The sequence below is a fragment of the Lissotriton vulgaris genome, chromosome 12, assembly GCF_964263255.1.
Source record: "Lissotriton vulgaris chromosome 12, aLisVul1.2, whole genome shotgun sequence".
Classification (NCBI taxonomy): domain Eukaryota; kingdom Metazoa; phylum Chordata; class Amphibia; order Caudata; family Salamandridae; genus Lissotriton; species Lissotriton vulgaris.
Window position 1 is genome coordinate 80,163,756 of NC_141700.1, and position 22,559 is coordinate 80,186,314.

Below are 22,559 nucleotides of genomic sequence, written 5' to 3' on the forward strand. Positions count from 1 at the left end.
CTCCCGGCTTATCTTGTACAAGAACTAAAACACATCATCGCCCCATATTGGACCACTATCATCAACTCCTCCTTTGCCACTGGTAGTGTCCCTGCTTCCCTCCAACTAGGGTAAATTACCCTCAGCAACAAAAAAACTTTGGCCGACCCCAATGACTTAAGTAACCTACGCCCTATTTCTAACCTTCCTTTCTTATCTAAGGCCCTGGAAAAATGCGCCCTGCTACAGTTGGACAAACACATCGACTCATTCAACCTCTTGGACGTTTTTCAATCATGTTTTGGAAAGGGGTGCAGCACTGAAACAGCAATGCTTAACATTACTGATGACATCCATTGCACCCTAGACAAAGCTGAATCCTCCCTCCTCATTCTTCTTGACCTCTCTGCAGCCTTTGAAATCATTAACCATGTCGTTTTACTCAATATTCTCAAAGACTGTTTCGGCTTTGACGGCGCAGTTCTCAAGTGGTTCACCTCTTATTTTCAACATAGAACCCAACAAATTAAAGTCAGCAACTGCCTTTCTAAACCTCTGCCAGTCACCTTGGGCGTTCCACAGGGCTCTATTCTCTTTCCCACTCTATTCAACCTCTTCATGGAACCCCTCACCCTTACAAGCGAAAATAAGTTGTCACCTCTATGCCGATGACACCCAACTTTACTACAGAATCAAATCCCATGACGACGTCTTACATCTTAACAATGTCCTAACTAAGATTCAATTGTGGTTCCATCAAAACCACCTCAAACTAAACCTAATAAAACAGAAATCATTTTATTCTCTCCTAAGAACAACTCGCTCCCTACTCAACACTGGATCTCTGACATCAAAGCTCTCAACTGCTCTCTCGCCATCAAATTACCTCAGCATTAGCGTCGACCAGAGCCTCAGTCTTACTCCCCATATAAAAAATTCGGCCAAAGGTGCTCTCTTCACACTACACCACCGTAAAAACAATTAAAGCCTTTATTCCGGCAGATTACTTTAAATCAGTTGTACAACCATTAGTCCTGTCTAGAATTGATTACGGTAATGCCACTCTTGCTGGTACTCCTAAAGTCCACCTAGCCCCTATCAAATCCGTTCTTAACCTCACTGCCAGGCTTATTACTGACTGTAAGCGTTATGATCACATCTCCCCTGTTCTCAAAAACCTTAAATTGATTCTGATCGAAGGCAGATCCACCTACAAGACTGCCTGCATCAGGCACAAAGCCCTCCATCAAAATACCCCATCTTACCTCTCTGACAGACTCCAAAAGCAGGCTGTATTAGAACACTGAGGAGTACTAATGCTCTTGTCCTTGTCCCTCCTCTGTTAAAAAAGAAATCAACACAGTCTCGCTCTTTCTCTGGTAACGTGCCCTACGTTTGGAATGCCCTTCCCAAAGATCTACGTTGCAACCCCTCCTACCCCTGCTTCAAAAAAAACCTCAAGCTGCTCCTTCTCAATAAATACCGGGGTTCTTAATTTATTTTCACTGACTATGAATTCTTCCCCCTTACACTGTCAATACTGGCCCCCTTTACCTATAGTTATACCCCTTCCCCCTCCCCATCATCTTGCTTTCTTTCATCTCGAACACCCACCGCCACCTGCTTTCAACCTACCCCGCACCCTCCACAATTATCCTTCACTCTCTCGCCTCCCCACCTTCTCACACACTATATATTCTTTACTGTCTTCCAGCTGAGGTAAAACATGTACAAGTAAAAGGAGTGTCTTGATGGCCAAAACATGAAGCAAATAAAATGCTCTTTTACAATTTAGCATAACACATCTGAGGGCAGAGCACTGCAAAAGAAACAAAGGGCCAGATGTAGGAGCCCTAATACCGGTTGGAAAGGGTATTAGGGTTTTCAGATGTAGGGGGCTGAAAAATACAGAATCGGTATATTTACCGATTCGGTAAAATTACTGATTCGGTAAATATACCGATTCTGTAATTACAAATGTAGGTGGCACAGTTTACAGTGCCACAGGCCCTTAACAGTCGGTATTTTACCACACAATCCTATTGTGTGGTAAAATACCGAATTCAGGTGTGCATGCACATCTGTGCATGCACACCTGTGCAATGTGACACACAGACATGCCCTTAGGGCATGTATGTGTGCCACATTGCACACAAGCCTGTACTTGGGGTGCTAGAGGGTATCAAAGTGACACCCCCTGCACCCTTGCAGGATTCGGTATTTACCGACTCTGTAAATACAGAATCGGTATTTCCCATTGATTCCTTCAAAGCCCATAGGAATCAATGAGAAATACCAATTCTGTATTTACAGAATTGCCCATAGGAATCAATGAGAAATACCAATTCTGTATTTACAGAATCGGTAAATACCGAATTTTACAGATTCGGTAATTCAGATTTTGAAATTACCTACATCTGCCCCCTTCCCATTTACAGACTTTTAAATACTGAATCGGTAAAATTCGGTATTTAAGAGTCTGTAAATGGGAATTACCTACATCTAGCCCAAAATGTACAATTTAACGAAGTGTGAGCGATAAGGGGAGGGGTGTGGCGGGGGGGGGGGGGGGGGAGGGGTTGAACACAGCTGAGCAAATCCATGGTTGAAAGTCTCCAAATATTTTACCCATAAGTGAAGAAAAAGTCGATGGGGTATGTAACACATTTTCTATTCATTTAAGCCTTTAATGTAACACATGATAAGATGTTAAAGAAAAACACCAGTGAACGATTTGAGCATAGAGTAGACGCCCATGTCCGTCCCCTCGGGTATAACCTACTCATTCAGATGTGCAGTGACCTGTGCAGCAAGAACTGCTTATGCCACACTTTGTGCTTCAATTGTCTCCAGAGGAATATTATCCCTGCAAACACTTGTAAAGCCTCATATGGGTAATGGAATCTTTAAACCGTGATTCAGGCTGTTGGAATGCAGACAAATGAAACTACACCACAATCTAAAGACAGCATACCCACAGCCAAACAAAAAAGCATTTCAAGTGCACAACACCTATTTTTCCTTCTTGATTATGCACACAGCAGCAACTTCCATATGAATCCCAGAACTAGTGGAAAGGCGTTGGCAGCATGAAACTGCAACAATAAAATGCTGCAGCAAAGCGCACAGAGAATTCCAACAGGAGGAGGCATATACATACCTTGTTTTGCTTCTCCCTGGGGCTCTGGGGTCACAAAGCCCCAAGTTGTTCGAGGTAATCGCTCTGTGTAGCTGCCGCAGGAATTGAGAGGAGTTTGCTCCGGATTCAGAGCCTCGTTGTAGAAGGGCAGAGGAAATGTGGCAATGCTGATAACATTTTTGGTTTAGGATGTCACTGCAGAGGAGGGGGAAGAGGAAGCCACACCTGAGCGCCAACTTCGAAAACAAAGCACTCCCAGCTCTCTAGTGTTGTGCTAAATTGTATTGTACTGTAATTGCATTTATATAGCACTTACTATCTGTGACGAGGCGTCAAAGCACTTGTTCGGCGAGTAGCACGCTACTCCAGGAACCCATAAAGGATTAGTGTTGAATTAGTATAGTGAAATATGGAAGTAATTTGAGTGGTGGATATGTTAGTCAGTTATTTGGATTAAGAAGGGTAGCAGAGGGATAGAAGAGGGACAAAGGTGTGCAGATATATAGTGCGTGTTACCCCTGATGGGGTGTTGAAGCGCTTTTTCGGCGAATAGAATGGTACTCCGGAACCCATAAAGGATTAGTGGTGAATTAGTATAGTGATTCCTTAGGAAGTTCCCCAGCTTATCGAGGTCAGCATTTCTTTTTAGACTGTACCCTAAGATTGCTGAAAGTGTGATGCTGCAGTATTGTTGAGGGTTGTATTAACTATAGATAAATATATTTTTTTGCAATGTTATATAGTTTGGACATGAACCGAAGACATCAGAGCACTTTGCTGCTATGCTAAATCAATGATTAAAAAGCAGCAAAGTGCACCGAAATAATTTGTACAGTGCTTTTAGCGGAGGACATTTTATTATTGTGTCTGTTCTTTTTGAGCGCTTTCTCAGCTGGCAGAAGAGTGTCTGAACTCTGACACAGCAGGAACAGAGTAGTCGGAGCAGGGACATTGGCAGCAGCTTAGAAGGAGCTGGACGTTGCAAGGGCACTTCTGTAACCTTTAAATCAAGCTGCCACGAGTAATCACAATGCACATAATATTTAATAGTGTCAAAAGTAGACTGAACTGAGCATGTCTACCCATATCTTAATGACAGTATTAAACGGCTATAACATACAATCGGAATCACAACATGCTTCTTACAAAGAAAAAGAATATCGTAACCCACAATGTTTGCCTACGTCGGAGGGGCACGCAGCATGTGTTACTGTTTATATTACAGGGTGATCATAAAGGTAATCTGGAAGGTACCCTTCTTTTGGAAAAGGGATGGGTATAAGTATTTACAAAACAAACTTCCCTTTTCCTTTTGTTATAGATGGAAAAGATCGGTGTCTTCAAGCCCAATTTTCTATACGGCCAGGACGGGATAAACCTACGTTATCCTATAAACAAACTTTTACATGGTCTGATCTTGCCAGGTTACCAAATTTACATAGCAATTTGTATACAGTGCCCCATGGTTAAAAACACAACAAGTTCAAAGGCTTGTTCTATTAGCCTATTTTATTTGTCAGCAAATTGTTTCATCAAAAAATACTTAACACAATACATTAAAAACAAGTAATCATCAATTTTATATAAAATATACATTATACATAATAAAATGAAGAAAAAACTGTTGACGCAGTGTTTCGGTGTTCAAAAATGATCGTCACCTTCTTCAGGACAATGATTTCAAGATTTAAAAATGAATCTAAATAAAATACAAACACTGTGTTAGCAACCGACCTATATTTACATTCCTTTGCTTGTTAAACTATGTGATATCTTTTTTATTGTCTTTCACAAAGTCTCCCTCTTGCTTATACCATCACAATCTTTATAGCACAGGGAAAAAAACATTTTTTAATCAGCAATTCATATAATCAACTAAATATGGCTGAGATACCCGCCACCCCCTCTCAACACAATCCCCAAGAATGGGAATACGGAAACGGTTCTGAACTTTTGGAAGGCGGGAGGGAGTTACCCTCCCGGCCGTATTTATTAAAATATGAAACAAAATTAAAACATTAAAATAACAGTTTCATATCATGTACAATTTCATTTCCACATTACGATGTTCTTGGCTAACCTTAACACATCTCTAATACAAAGGTTCTCCTAGCCGATACTAAACATCCTGCAAATGCATTTCTAAAAATTGAAATTGTACATCCTAACATTACGGGCCAACGGCAAGGTCGTAACCGGTGTCAGATCCCTAACCCAGAACTCCCCCTTCACTTGTGAGGGGCGGTCGCACAGAGGACTACACCTTTGTGCCTATTTCCCATTTCCCTTGTCTTGACGGGGGCCCCATGTTAACTCGACGCCATCTTAGTGGTCGTCCGAGGACTCGTGTGAGGTGTCTAGAAGGTAGCGTAGACCCCCCTCCCACCCCACACAACTTACCACATCTGCCGTCGCAGATGTCCTGGCCCCGGGAAATTCCCAGGAGAGGCCCTGCAGCCCCTCCTCCCCAGGGAGGGGCCTATGGCCGCCTTCCCTTTCGGCGTCCCCATCCTTAGAGAGGACCGCCTCCCCGTTGAGGGGCCAATGGCCGCCTCCCCCCGGGCGCTCCCATCCGTAATGGGTGACGCCCCCACCTCTAGGGATCTTCCAATTACTGCTCACCGATCATGACCTTACCGCCACAGGCCGGATAGTTGACCGGCTATCCGGACCCCCCACAAAAACTCCTACTTAAAGGTCATGGCTGCAAACTCTTTAACCAAGCTACGAAGTCTCCTATGAGTAAAGAATTCCCCACCCGGGACAAATGGACTCCATCCTCTAGATACATTCGATCCCCCCTGATACACCCATGCGGAATAGAATGCAATGTACTAGTACGGAACAATCTACCAAGCTTGTTATTCACCTTCTTCACTGAATGATTTACAGCAGCCACCGAAATAGCCCCCCGCCACACTTTCCGCGGAATCATATGGGACCATGCAATCGTGCACCCTGGAACCCTTCTCGCCAACCAACTTACTGTGGATAGTATCGCCTCGAGAAGTAGTCGTCTACGAGTGGTCACCAAATCATTGCCCCCAAGATGCACTATGATTATAGATGGCGGTGACCTTGTCCGCCCTAACAAGCCCTCCATAACAGTTTTAAACTGGTCAATACAGAGCCCGCCCCCTCCGTAGAAGGTCACCCTGTACCCGTATTCCCCAGCCATGTGAATCATGTCACCTGCCTTGAATACGTCCGCGGCACGCCTCACGTATGAGTGGCCCACGACCCACACCACTCTCTCCTCAGCCGGTGGTCTTTGACCACTGGTTCCCAGGTGTCGGGTCGACTGCACAGTCCGCCCCGCCTCGTAAGGTTGCGAAACTGTAAACCAAACAAAAACAAGAAGCGTGAGTGCATGATATCAGCTTCACAACATGTGCAACCGCACATACCTTTTGTAACAATTCGAGGACCAACGCCCCAACTGTTTTACTTTTTCCACACTCAGACCCCTGGCTGTAGCTTCTGTAGCAGCCCCTATCCGGAAGGAATGGGTCCCAAACTCGCACGGGTTCAAGCCCGCGGCTGTAATCGCCATCGCAAGCACCCGCTTGAACTGAAATCTAGTCAGTGGGGTAGCGTCTGCGTGCCTCAGCAAGGTTCCCCCCCATGATGCCGCCCTGAGCGCTAAATACTCCTCAACGCATGCAACCGGGCACATGGGAGATCCGGGAATCCGCTGGACTACTACACTGTCCCCGATCGCACCCTGATCGGTCTTGGACCTGGCAAACGAGACCATCATCGTCTCCTCCTTAATTTGTATGTGCTCTCGGCACAGACCTCCCCCCGTATCCTGCTTGTTCTTTGCTACCAGTTCGCTAACCCGCATAGCCCCATGAAATGCCAATGCAAAAGCGGCCCGGAATAGCACTGTCTCAGACTGAGATGAGCATGTTTCAGGGAGTACGGACAGTAACAGGGCCAACCTTTCCAGACCTATCGGGTGCCTTTCGTCCATTCTGCGACCCTCAAGGCGTTGCCACCCACGCAGCGCCTTCTGTACCACAAAAGACGCTGTGGGGTCCTGGATACCATGAGCCCGAGCCATAAAAGAAATGGCGGCCCGGTGCCTCTGAGCCGTAGCTACTGATTTGCCTGCCTGATGTAACGACAACAAAAATTTCAGGACATACTCTTCTTGGCCCCAAAGCTCCCCCCTAGCAGAACCCAAAAAGGACCAATAGGAACGGAACGCCCCTTCGTATGCCTTCCTTGTCCTGGGTGCTAAACTCTCTCCCACGAGGTTTTGTAGTTCGGGGCACCGAGAGACCAGAGAGCTTCGGGAAATGGTGCCGCCACCGGGTCCGCTGTGGGCAGCAAATCCCAGAAGGCCTGCATACGGGAACGAGAAAGCGCATCAGCTGCTTGATTCAGCACCCCTGGCACATGTCTAGCCCTAAAAAGGACGTTCAGTTGCATACATAGCAAGACAATTTCCTTAAGCAATCTCAAAATCCATTTGCATCGTGCTGCCTGACTATTGATACACTCAACCACGGTCATGTTATCAGACCAGAACACCACCGAGTGATCCCGAAACCCCTCAGGCCATGTTTTCAAGGCCACTAGAATAGGGAATAATTCGAGAAACCCAATGTTACCTGTAAGCCCACTCTCATGCCACCACGACGGCCATGTCTGGGCTGACCAGTGATTACCCAATATGGCGCCAAAGCCCATACTCCCTGCCGAGTCTGTCCACAACCCCAGCTCCTCGGAGGACACCGCCGGATTGTTCCAGACCACACGACCATTGAAATCCGCCAGGAATGCCAACGAAATGCGCATGTCCTGGCGAACCTCTGCCGTGAGCCTTGTGCGGTGGTGCCCCTCTTTAAGGCCGACCATGGCTTGTGCAATCGAGCGGGACAAAGGGCGAGCCATTGGTATCTTTCTAAGGGCAAAATTCAGCTGACCCACAGTCTGTTGTAATTGATGCAAATTCACCTTTGTCTCGCTAATACATGTCTCCAGCGAGGCCCTGAATTTTGTTACCTTTTCTTTGGGCAACCGGAAGCAACCCTCTTCGGAATCGAGCTCTATTCCAAGAAACTCGAGCGAAGTAAACGGTCCCACAGTCTTACCTGGTGCCAATGGCACCCCGAAATGTCTCATGAGATCACAAAATTCATTCAAAGCCTGTGCACATTCGGAGTCCCCGGCTGCCCCCAGGAACAGAAAATCGTCAAGATAATGCATCACATGCGTAAACCCCGTTATTCTTGTGAACGCCCATTGAAGAAAACTACTGAATTTCTCAAAATACGCACAAGATATGGAGCAACCCATTGGCATACATTTATCCATGTAATAGCGTCCCTGAAACATGAAACCAAGGAGACGCTGGTCGTCTGGGTGTACCGGGAGCAACCGGAACGCTGACTCGATGTCCGATTTGGCCATCAGCGCTCCGGGCCCCAGGCGATTCAACATGGCGACGGCCTCATCAAAAGACGCATACCGCACCGAACAAACTCCCGGGTCAATCGCATCGTTCACCGAAAGACCCCTCGGAGCTGACAAGTTATGTATCAACCTAAATTCGCCTGGGTCCTTTTTGGGGACTACTCCCAGGGGTGAACAAACAAAATCAGGAACTGGCGGTCTGTCATATGGTCCGGCAACCCGACCCCGGGTCACCCCTTTCCCAATCTTTGCTTGAACCACAGTTGTATTCTGCAGAACCGACAGTTGGTTCCTACATTGTGTTTTACCCTGAAAATTCCCCGCCGGGATGCGGAAACCATACAAGAACCCGTCTCGCAACACCCCAGCGGAGCTATGATCCGGGTATTCATTGAGCCAAGGAATCATTGCCATGGTGTCAACCGGGGTAGGTAGAGGCGCCCCTCGGACTATTTCAGACCTGTTTGGCGCCCCCTCTACTTCCCGTGTCACCCGTTTTGGCTCTGCACATGGTCTCGGGATGCGAGGACTGCCCACACCCTGTACATTCATGTCTAAACTTGCATGACCCCTGGGGCCTTGTACACTTGCCTCTGTTAAAACTCCAGCATGCCCCTTTTTTACCTGAGTTGCCATTGGTCCTTGAGTGCTGATCATTGCCTGATCCTGCCCGAAAGGGCGCCCCAGACGAGTGGCGGGAAAACTCACCCCCATTCCCCCCCAACAATGGCGACTTTGCCATGCCTGATTTCTCCATTTTTTGCCAGGAAATGGAGTCGAAACAATCCCACGTCAGAGATGTGTCGAACTCCTTGGACTTACGGAATATGCTATCGTACAAGAACCATTGATTACCCTCATATGTCTGAGAAAACTCCATGATACGTGTCTGATACACGGGTAGTTCAGCCAACAGTTCGGGCCTTCGTTCCCCCATAATTGCGGTGAACATCCCAAACGCTCTGCCCCAATTACCTATCGTTTCGTCAACTCTGAAGGCGGCCATTTTTGCGCGCCAAACACTAGGGTGCAGAAATTCCTTTTGAATTTTCACATGCTCAATCTCATAATGATCAGTTAGTAAAGAAAACATGTTTACATATTTATCAGCCCATATCCTCTCTCTGACTTCCATCGGGATATGCTGAGCCACTTTTTCCCTCCTTGAGGGTACCGACCCCTCCCCCGCCATCGGCAATAGCTGCTTACCTGAACCGGTAGCTGTGACCGTAGTCGCTGCCGAACTCACGCCCGCTACTGGTTGTTCCACGGGAGCCTGCGGGGGAACAAGAGGACATGGTGCCTTCGCAGCATCTTTCGATTGCCGCAACTGCTTCATCACTGCTCTGGCCTCATCAGCCGTGGCCCCCTCGCTATCTTTCCCCAACCATGCTGCCAACTGTGCAGCCAGTTTGGGAGGCATATCGTCCCCATTCACGGGGGTGACTACAACCGGAATTGGTTGCCCCTCGTTCGGGACTGGGATCGGGGCCTCAGTTGGTGTATCTGGGTGCCCCGGCGGCGCCTCGGGAACTGGGGCCTCCCCCCCTGACGCTCCCTTCTTGGCCCTTCTACCTCTCCCGTTAGGGACTACTCCCGGCAATGCTGGTCCAACGACTCGCTTGGGTCCCCCCACACCATTCATTGCCGCCATCTGCTTCTTCATCTCGGCCATGTCTTTCACCAGCATGCGGAGCATCTGATCAGTACCGACCCGTTTTCCGACTTTCTTGCCCGGCATCGTCCAACGCTGACTTTCTGAAAGAATAAAGACAAAATTAAATCCTTCAAAATTGGCTCTTCGTTCCGTCTCGAGCTCACGTGCAAACGGGGAGGTGCAGCTTCAGAGCACAGGAACAAGAGGATGCTTTCTTGGCTTGTCACTCCTTTTATCCTTCTTCGGGCGGGCGTGGACCCACCTCCAATCCGCTTCCGGGGCGTGGCTAGCGGCTTCGGTGTCTAGGACAACCCACTCTTGGGCGGGAAAAGGCGCGCCCCGGCTACGCCGCTTCGGGCATACCAGCCGAGACTCGCCTCCCGCCCAAAAACGGCTTCCCGGGGGGATCGGGGTACTCCACCATACGTTCGGGGGGACCGAGTGGTCGCCCCTTTCCACATGCATTTCTTTCTTCAATACTGTACTGTTTTCACCCGTTCTTGTCATTATTTTTATACTAAAAACATCTGTATGGTTATAAGCACTGTTTATATTACATTTCCATTTGTTTTATTTGGTAACCTGTAGGCAAACCCCTGAATCCAATTCTTTGCGTAGTTATTAAAATGTAACAGTCTATTCACTTTCTGATCCAATGGTAGTTAATCAACTCAATAATCACTGAATACCATCACATACCTGAATTGGTACTGATGAAGGCCTTTATCAATTGGCTTCAACAGTTAAATAAAGCCTTCAGTACACTCGGTCTAAAATTATATTTCAGTACTAAAAGGAAGAAAGAACAATTTTTATATTTTTTAAATCCTAATAATACTTTGGACCCATTTAAATGGCATTATTCTACTACAGAGTGATTTTCAATGCCCATACATGATACTAGACTTTATATCCACGGTTATTCATTAGTTTTTTTACCTATTGAAGATATATTTTTAATGTATTTCAAGGAATATTTCTAGTATGTTTATTTGTTCTTAAACAGTGAACTGTGAATATTAGTACCTTATGAATGAATTCATCTTTTGTAAAGCAATCTTGTCTTAATTGCAAAATTCTAGTTTGCATCATCAATCAATTCGGATGTACTGCAAGAGAATTTATAAAGTAAATATACTGTCTTTTTTTTTTTTAATTCACATATTTTCCTATTCATCCCTTACCTTTATAATTTTTGAATAAGAATGTCTTAATTCAAGGCTGGCTCTAAAGACTCTTATTTAATCCATCCTCATTCCTCACTTTCATGATCTAGAAAAGATTTTAGAGTCGTTGTTTTAGCGTTAAAAAATGTTTTCTCCCATTTTAATTTATAATTACATTGCTGTTTTTGCTGTATGTCAAGGATGGCTATGTCTTACCTTGAATAAAAAAACCTTAGCCTTTTCATTCCTCCCACTTTCTTTTCAATTGTGATGAGTGTTCTTACTTGTTGGACCATGAGCTAAGAATTAAAAACAAACCTTGGTTTAGAATTATACCTTCCCTTTGGTTTTTATTAAAGAAAACTAACTGCCCGTAGTGTTCCTACCACCTGAGGGAGAAGAGTGCAGCGAGTAACCATCCGTCTAGCTAGCCTTCCTGTCTGAATCTGAATGTTAGCTAATTTCTAGTCCCCTTTTATCTCAGTCCTAATTGATTCCTAATTGTCTAATTGGAACTGCTTATTGGTATTACAGTGTATAGCATTCTGGGATCTCGCTGTTGTCTTAGCGGCCATCTTGTAGTGGAGTAGAAATGTATTTAGGAGGTGCTTTGTTTCACTAGAGCCTTGAGATTTATTATATTCCCTTTTGCATTATCAGCGTCAAATCTTTATTGTTTTCTAGATACAACTACACTATTTATTCTTAAAAGATTACATTCCAAATTGTCGTGCATATACTTCAGTGTTAGATTTTTATTTTCGAACATATGCTATTGTCCATAAATGATCTCAAATATCGCATTCCCCCAAAGCATACTCTCATTTAACTTCCAGTTACCTGTTCATATTTGTATCTCACAACAGATCATACATTCGAAGCGCATATCATCGCCGTACTATCCTGCATTTTTATTTCTATCATTGCGGTGGCCATCTTGGAATGGGTCGATTCTGATATTTTTTGTGTATTTCAAAAGGCGTGGTTGTGTTAGGAGTAAGCCTTCATCTCTCTCCACTATGTTAAAACCGTATATGCATCTCTCTCATTGTTGTGGCCATCTTTTAATGATATCTGTGGCATTTACATTATGGCGATTACAGTCATAATAATCGTTCTTGCCTTATTAAAAACCTTTTCACTGTAACAACTTTTACAGTATATTGTACAATATTTTACATTTACATACCGTTCGAAAGTATCTCGCTCCAGGTTTCTGTAATTATTTCCTGGTCAGCATAGATAATAAACACAGAAAAAGGGTTATAATAATCAAAATAATGCCCAATTACTGATAGCAGATTTTTCTACTGTTCTCCTTCTTCAGTATTTGGTCATGTTTCTGGAAACCTAGAAAGATGACTGGTTAATGTCTGAAAGAAGTATTTCCCTATTTGGGTTCATCAGCGAGAAAATATTGTCAGATGTTTAGATTCTTCAGAGAGAAATAATGTCAAATGTTTAAATAATTCTCTCCCATTCTTCCCTACTATTCAGTCCGCATTTATATGTATTACATTTTGACATATAATACTGTTCTCTCTTTTTACGTTTGGCCGTTAGATCACCTCCTCTGGTATTTATTGTTACTGCCTCAATAATGCACCATTTTAATTTATCTATATGGTGTTTCTTTTCTTCCCAGTGTTCTACCAGGGGTGTGTTTTGGTGCTTTGTTCGAATGGCAGATTTATGTTCATTTAACCTCCCTCGTATTTCTCTTGAGGTTTCTCCAATATACGTTTTTCACAAAGGGCATTTTATCAAGTAAATGACATTCTTAGTTCTACAGTTTACCAGATTTTTTTGGTGATGGAATATTCCATTGTATGTGACTGTGGTTCCTTTCATATTAGAAATACCATTTTTACAAGAGCAACACGGAAAGTTTCCTGCGGGTGATGAACCATCAATCGTGCTCATTTGATTCCTATTTCTTGCTTGCGGATATGTATGTACTAAATGGTTTCTTATTGTTTTATTTCTTCTAAATGCGAAGATAGGTTTAGATAATGGAATAGAGCTCGCAATATTAAGTAAATTCCAGTTCCTATTTATCAGATTTTTAATTTTATTGCTTATATTTGAGAAGTTGGTAACACAGACAAATATGTTTTTCAGCTTTGTCTTCTCGTTGTCTTGACTCAAAAAGACTCTCCCTATTATAATATTTTGCACGTTTATATGCTTCTTTATCATTTGTTTAGGGTAACCTCTGTCTGTGAACTTTTTAATTAAAACATTGGCATGCTGTTCAAAGTCTCGCATACTGGTGCAATTTCTTCTGACCCTAAGGAACTGTCCAAAGGGAATGTTGTTTTTCTGGCTTGCAGGGTGATAGCTCTCAAAATGCAACATGGTGTTGCGGCCGGTTGATTTAGTAAATAGTTCCACGGCTAAGGTGCCCCCAGTGCTTTTAATTTTTATATCTAAAAATTCACACATTTCGTTGCTATAGGATGATGTGAATCGCAAATTTTCATCACCTAAATTGAGCCATTGTATAAATGATAATAGATCTTCTTCACTGCCCTTCCAAATCATAAATACATCATATATGAATCGTGACCAATTGCTCATGTTTTCATAGTAAGGAGCCAGTTTGTTAAAAATATGTTTTTCTTCAAAGGCTGATACATACAGACATGCCAGACTGGGAGCACACGTGGCTCTCATGCTGGTCCCCTTGATTTGCCTGTAAAAATTCTCCTTAAATAAAAAAAGATTATTTTTTTAAATTATTTCCACACAATCTACTAGAAAGGTAGAATGACATGAACAATCCTCTTCTCCGCTTTTTAAGAGGCCCTGAATCGTGAGGATTGTGTCATCTTGTGGAATATTAGTGTAAAGTGCCTCTATATCCAAGGTCGATAACAACTCGTTCTGTGTGTTAAACGGTATGTGTTCTATTCTACAAATTATATCGGTTGTGTCCTTGATATAAGCACGTTGTTGTGTTACTAAGAGTTGTATAAATCTATCTACATACTGACTTAAAGGCTCTGTAAGTGAATTTATACTTGAGACTATTGGTCGCATGGGGGGATCTTCCATTCTTTTGTGCACTTTTGGGAGCCCTTATATAGCTGGTATTGTTGGGTTCTCATTATTCATATATTTGTATTCTTCCTGGCTAATGATTTTATCTTCATTAGCTAGTCTGAGAAGATCTTGTATTTGTTTCCCAAACTTTGACCAATCCTGTCTGTTTTATACTGAATAATGTAATGGATTCATGAGGAGATTATTAATTGTATTCTCATAATCAACGTGTCCATGATGACAATACTGTCACCCTTATCACCTGGTTTGATAGTTATCTCCTTGCACTGTTCTAGGACTTGGAGTGTTTTTCTTTGTTTGTTTGTTAAATTATTCTTTGCCCAGATTTATTGGCTCAAAATATTTTCTAATCCTTTTTCTATAACCTTCTCAAAAACTTCTATAGCTTTACTGATCATTGGACCTGTTGGAGTCCCTGATGATTTTGGTTTTAAGCCAGATTTATTATCACTGGGTGCTCTTTCTTTTTCCTCGAAGAATTTTCTTAATCTGATTTTTCTAAAAAAAACTCTGGAGGTCTCTTTCAAGGTTAAATTTGTCCGGAGGACCAGATATAGCAAATCCTAATCCTTTTTCTAGTAAAGCTATTTCCTCACTAGTTAACTTTCTATTTGAGAGATTGATTATGGGAGCTTTTAAGTTTAATCCCAGAGTTTTTGCTTCCTCGTTCTCATATATGGACGTTGTTGGCCCTGATTCAGGGGATGAAATCCTCTTCCCCTCCCACTGCTCAGTGTGTTTGGGTTGTGATTCGACTTGCGTCGTTCTAAAAAAGAGAAACTCTCTCTGAGAATTCGAAGGCGTTTCTCTGTCCCTTCCTGTCTGATTCTCTTGGATTGTCTCATTTTCCGAGTCTGTACTGGTATAGGAAGTGTCTGAGAATGTCACTCCTTTCTTAGGACCTTTTCTTTTGTTTGGTTGCCAATTATTTCTATATGAGAATTCTTTGTTCTGTTTTTCAAAGTTATCTTTTTGTAGATACGGGTACACTAATTCAGGTTTGTACCTACCTATATCTTTTCTAAATGTATTGCTTTTTTTTTAACAAGACATTCTTTATAACCATTAAGGTCTCCCTGAATCTCTTCCAATTTTCTTTTTGCATCTTCAAGTGATGTATTCTCTCTTAATTTTAACTCCATTTCATCAATCTCACATTTTTCTATTATTAGAGTCTCATGTGCCGTTTCAATTATCAAAAGTAGCCAATCTCTACTACACCTATTAGCAATGAATGTCCATGTTTCGATAAATTTCTCATTTTTAATAAATAGGCCAGGTTCATTTTTTACCTGTAACCCTTTCGGTATAATTCCCTTTTTGCAGTACTCAACTGGAAAGTCGACATGCAATTCCATTCTAATAACCTTTTTCTTCAAATTCTATATAACCTTCCATTGCTCTTCATTACTATCTGTCACTGTTATTGTGTTGATAGTTTTGGCTGAACCATTTATAATTTTATTAAAATGATCTACTGAGAATCCGAAGATTTTGAACTTGTCCATAATGAATTAGGATCGTTAATCTGACAATAAAATCACTTGTATAGTGAGATAGAGAAATACTCCCCAGTTAACAAACTGTACTTAAGTAATCATAAAGGTAATTTGGCAGGTACCCTTCTTTTGAATGAGGGATGGGTATAAGTATTTACAAAACAAACTTACCTTTTCCTTTTGTTATAGATGGAAAAGATATTGGGCTTGAAGACACCGATCTTTTCCATCAATAACAAAAGGAAAAGGGAAGATTGTTTTGTAAATATATATTAAGATGGTGACCTGACTCATTTGAGGGTGTTAGACAGCAGTGAGGATTCTGGTGCCTGGGCTGCTGGGAGAGGAGCAGAGAGGTTAGAGTTGCAAACAGAATGTGGGGGGGAGTCCCACGTATTGCAATTGCCTCGGATTTTGTACTGAGGATGCAGGCTTTATGGCCAAAGGTACCCAGAGGTGATGAATAGTAGCAGAGAGTATGGGTGTGAATGAACTTTGTCAGCACCGGGAAGGGAACATCCACAACAATAACACAACACACTATGTAGGAGGTAATGAGTAGGCAGGTCGCAGCACAGGACACCCCTCTAGACCCAGCAGCATATTAGAGTGCTTCAGGATGATACATTTAATAATTACACATCCACAATAGCCCTGTTAATTACGTCCGCGTTCACTGTACACTCTCCGCACCGGGCTATAAAGCAAGGCGCCTGCCGCCTTTATAAAAGTTAATGTATCAATAACAGGAGCAAAAACCCGTCAACCGTGTTGGATTGGGGTAGAGAATGTGTTGAGAACATATGGTATCCCAACTGGTATTATTCAAAGGCAATTAGTGAGGATATGAGTACAACATTATCCGAAAGGAAGCAAGGAGACTCTATTTGATTATAGCATGTGCTCATGGCATCATTTATGTAAACAATTTGGGAACAAGGCAAAGGCAAAAGAGGGGGCAATTAGCAGTGGTGGCAGAACTGCAATATACAAATAAAACAAATGAAAACAACCCAAATTGCACTTGGTGCTCGAGGTGTGTGAGCGAAAACCAAGGTAGCGACGCAGGTGACAATGTGATCAGCGTGGACGGTTTAGTTTGCCTGCGCCATGATTTTAATGTTCATAATGATGCCTGTTCACCTGCACCATGAATTTAATGTTCATAATGATGCCTGTTCTCTTGTTTCATCATTAACTGTTCCCCGAACTGTACTGACATGCTTTTCTTCATGCATATGTATTAGAGCAAACCACATTGATACAACTGTTTTCACCTATTCACTAGACCAACTTCATTCTGTGCAGCAAATTGAATGCCCTCTATCTCTTTGGTTGAGACCATCAACCTGATCTGCCAATTGTGCCACTCATGTAGTTCCAATGTGATCTGGACAAATGCCTTCCTTATCCATATGCAACCTATGATGAGGCATACAGAACTACCATATGGCGATTTATACGCAGTCAGCGGCTCTCACTTTACTGCAGCACCCCAATTACACAGTCTTCCCCTTCTCTCCCCCCGCCCTCCCACACCCCGCTGCCCTACCACAGGCTCCCTCCCATCCAGCGGGACCACACGTCATGGAGCCCCGCCCCCGCCCAATCCGTATGAGGCTTCTGGCTGCCACAGGCATCGCCTGGAAATGCCAGCCCCACTCAGCAGCAGCACCACGCCTGATAGAGGTATGTCTGTCGGTTTTGCCACGTCTCCCATGCCAAATAGATCACACATCCCGCTGTCGTCCCGGTATTAATCATAGCGCGTCCCTTGCTCCCACAGATTCATTCTCTCCACGCCGATCACTGCCGGATCGGTTTCAAGGAATCGTCCTTCTTGGGCCCCTCCTGATGTGCTAATTGATCCGCAGCCCTTGTTAAGTCCTTTCCTTCACTTTTCCACTCCCTTGTGAGGACCTCCGTCTCCACCGCACATGGCACTCATTTCCCTCCACCTTTTCTTCCCCCAGACGACCTCGACCTCCATGCTTCCATGGACTCCGCACCCCCACATCGGCTGATTAAACACTTATACCGGTGAGTCCTCATCTACTCCACACCGTGCATAATGGTCCAGCCCAGCCACACTACCCCATACTAACATTGGTTTTTCCTCCCCCCCTCCTCCCTCAGGATCCGTTGTTACATTCCTTGACGTTCCGGGTCCCAGCTACCAATACTCGTCAATTCCTAACCAGGTAGCTATTGCTTGGTTGCCTACACTGGTCGTGCTCCAGCACTCTCCCCTGCCCAGGCGCTATCGCGAATTAGTTAATTGCCGATCTCTGCAACCCTGCTACCCGCTACATCAGCATGCCTTCCTTTCTTCCCCTTCCCTAACCACATCAGCGCCCACTCGATCTTGCCACATGCGAATCCGTGAGAGCTGTCCTCCAGTCCTTACCAACTGAGGACCACTAGGTACCACTACTCAGTCTACTACCGCCTGCCTCCGTCACGCCACCTCTCTCCCGGCAGCCCAGAGCGCCGATTATTCCCTGCCTCCTTATCCAGCCTCCACTATGCTCACTTGATCCTTCCTTATGAGACTCCGTTATAGCGAGCCATCGTTTGCCTCATGACTGAATGCCTCCAGTACCCCATGACTGCATGCCACCACCTGCCGGTGGGTTCCCTCACATCAGGACTCCGCACCTATCCGTTCAGAGCTTTACCCATCCTCCCTTTCTACCCCAGTACACATGTCGCTAGACAGTCATTCCTGCATACCAGTTCCCCACCTCTTCCGTCTCTCCCCTGCCTCCCTGTCTCACCCCTTTCCTTTGCCCCCATGTACAGCACTGCCCTCGACCCAACCCAGTCCTGATGAAGATCCTGATTAATGTGGATCGAAACGCCGTCGACCTTCCAGCGCGATCATAGTCCCGTCACACAAAGTGGTTCACGAACAATACTTCAAAACGAAAGTAAAAACAAACTCCTCAAGTTACCTGGAACCACATCGTGCCAATTATTCACTGTATATTTATGCACCAGTCACTATGCGCCGTCCACGCTGATCACATTGTCACCTGCGTCGCTACCTTGGTTTTCACTCACACACCTCGAGCACCAAGTGCAATTTGGGTTGTTTTCATTTGTTTTATTTGTATATTGCAGTGCTGCCACAACTGCTAATTGCCCCCTCTTTTGCCTTTGCCTTGTTCCCAAATTGTTTACATAAATGATGCCATGAGCACATGCTATAATCAAATAGCGTCTCCTTGATTCCTTTCGGATAATGTTGTACTCATATCCTCACTAATTGCCTTTGAATAATACCAGTTGGGATACCATATGTTCTCATCACATTTATAAAAGTAAAAGCGCGGCATGGCGCTCTGGGAAAATTTACATTAAATGATTTGGTGTGAGTTTGGAATAGCAGTGGGGGTCAGAGGGGGTTGGGCAAGGCAGCACCCTTTTCAGAGCTGAGGAAGTGCAGAGATAGAAAGTGATAGACAGCCTGCATGCTATGTGTGGAATACCTGCTTTATCGAAGTAGTCTTCGAAGGAACAATTACAGCTCTAGAGCGTAAGGGAACTGTAAATGGCCAGTGCTCTTCAGTCCAAAACGGAAGTGATAAATTTGGAGTGACAACCAGTGAGGAGTCACCACGGAAGATCAATGCAGTGGGCAACCAATGGTAAGCAGCCAGTAGAATTTCCCTTAGTATATTGATGACAGCAGGTCTTGCAGCAGCGCATGCGCGCTGCCAAGGCTCGACTTAAAAAGTTGCTGTAATTAGGCACTCTGATTGGTCAGATAGCATTAGTGTACCTTTTTGAATCATCCATCAGACCACCTGAATAATCTCAGTGTGGTAATAAAGCCTTGGTAATAAAGAGACCCCAGCATCAGTTGCAAGACTGCTGTCAGGATGGAGTTCTATATGGCCCCCTCAATGCAAAAGCTATAAATGTAAACACATTTGTGCACATTCTTAAAGAAGAACATGGGCGCATAAACAATGAATCTTCACTCTTACAAAAACTGAAGCCAATCAAGTGTTTGCGGTTTATGCATTTGTATAAGGAATTGAGGAAGAGAGTTAAAGGAGAAAGGGGATGGGCAGATTTAGAAAGATTTGCACATTTTGCACAGGGCAGATTTGGGACGTTCAACTCATACAGAACACAGAAGTCCAAAAGGTTACACCGGGGCGGGGAGATTACATACTATAACAAGTGTTTGCAATACAATTGGTCTCACCTTTGGGACCTAATTTGTATTTAGCTATGCAACACTTTAGCCTCGTGCTGAAACATCCACTGTTCTTTAACATGGAGGGAAAGTAAGAACCAAATTGTGTGACACGACAGGTATGGGAACACATGGAGAGAAATATTGCCTTTCAGCAGGAAATGGTAGAGTCCAAAGCTCTCTTTTTTAATATAAAATTAAGGCCTTCGGTGGTCATATCACTGAATGAAAATACAAGATTTGAAAAAAATATTATTGTCTACGGGTGATCATGGAAGACAAATTCTATGGACTGTAAACTAGAAAATGCTAAAGTGATTCTGGTATTTTACTGACCTCTGCTGGTCGTTTTCTATCAAGAAAATTAAATAGAGGCAGTTGCCAGAAAAAAAAAGAGAAAATCCCTCAGCAGAAAGCAATTCTGGTATTTTACTGACCTCTACTGGTCGTTTTCCATCAAGACAGTTAAATAGAGGCAGTTGAACAAGCAGAAAGCAATTCTGGTATTTTACTGACTTCTGCTGGTCGTTTTCTATCAAGACAGTTAAATAGAGGTAGTTGAACAGAAAGAAAAGTCCCTAAGTCGAAGGAGCCAAGTCCTAGGGCTGATCTCCAGGGCCCACAAAGTACATACACATATAAGTATATTCTAAAGTATCTACAAGAGGTCTTGAATACTCGATCTAAAAATCACCAATAAATACTGTACTGGTAATACTGTTAATGATTGTCACTTGTGCCGTATTTACATAATTGGAGCCACCATGAGGTTTTAACGTTTTACTGCCTGGATAGGCTGAATCAATTTTGCTAATATGGCTGTGTTGACAAATGCCCAATTACAGAATATTTCTTCACTTCACACATTTTGTTTCTTGGGTTACACAAAGGGGTAAGACGGGAAGAAAAAATATAAGGATACTGAGTTTGAAGAGATGAGAGGCTGGTTGACTTTTAATGGCAAAAGGGGGAAGTACAAAATAACTTTAATTGCATATTATTTGGTGAATCGAAATGGGTTCTTGAGGCAGGCAGTTCATAAAACCCAGTGTGTGTTTTTATGATAGCCCCAGTTAGTATCTTATTTTAGTCAAATGCAATTAATTCGAGGGGGTGTTAGTAGCACTATACAGGAAGCTGCAGCATGAAGAGCGCTACTGTTCAAAGAGCAGGCAGCGCGGAGGTTAATCGGGCCTCTGCTTCAGCGACTAAATTCGGCTTTTCGCAAAAAAAAACCACGAAGTGTAATGTTAGATAGGAACACAAAAAGGTAAGCTCGATATTAAGTGCTGGGAAAAAAACATCCATAAGCACGACCTGATTTCCAAATGTCCCACAGTGTTCCTGTAAATCAGAGAACGGGAGGGACTGCCTGATCCAAACAACACGCACACAGGGTAGAAATGGAAAAAGCCATGGAAGCCATGGGCCTGAATAAATTAAAGAGCACGCTGCTTAGATGATTGCCTACAGTTGAGTATCACCTCAGAGCATCACCCACAAACTTCCATGCATACTTCCACGCCCTTCCTGCTGGGGTGTAATTCAATCAGCAGCCAATCACTGTGTATGTAGTGCTGATGTCACTCAATTAGCCTAAGGCGTTGTTTAGGTAAGACAGAATGTACCAAATTGAATGACGAGCAGGGGGAAGAGGTGGCAAAAAGAAACAGGAATCCAAGCCGAACGGCTGCATGCATATGTTTAACAAGGTCAGTCTCGCACAAAGTAAAAAAATTGCATTTGTCATTGTACAGCAGCCAATCTCTGGGCAGGCCCAGGAGTATAACTCTGAAAGACGAAGGTACAGTGAGAACAACCAACAACAATACCTCTTTTGTGTCAGAAGTGAAGCCTCAGGATGTTCTAATTGGGGGAACTAAAACCACATTCTGTTTTTGATGGCGGTGTCTCTAGGGCCCTGAGTTTAAGCATGGGACCTACTAACTTCACCATCCACTGGCCTGAATGTATATTTGTGCAGTTACACTTTAAAATGGCCCCACAAACTCAGTTACCTGTTCCGGCGTAACTGGTTTAGCTTTGTAGGATTGGATCTGGTCAATATACCTTCTAACATAGCCAACAATACCAGCTCCTTTCTCTCAGAGCCCAACCCACAACTTCTTAAATAAAGGTACGACAAGGCCCAGACTGAAAAACCCTAAAGTTGATTTAGGCCACAATGGGAACTATAGTCCCATCTCCGCTCTACCTTTCATTGCCAACATTTATGAAAGAATGTGTAACAAAATAATTAACCCACTATGTTGACAGAAATGGAACAATGAACACATTTTCAGGTGGGTTTCAAATCAAGGCCCTGTGTTGAAACTTCTCTGTTTATCATCATTGATAATGTCTAGCAATGCATGGCAATGGTAAGGCATTTCGTGTAATCCTGGACTGGCCAACCATAGTT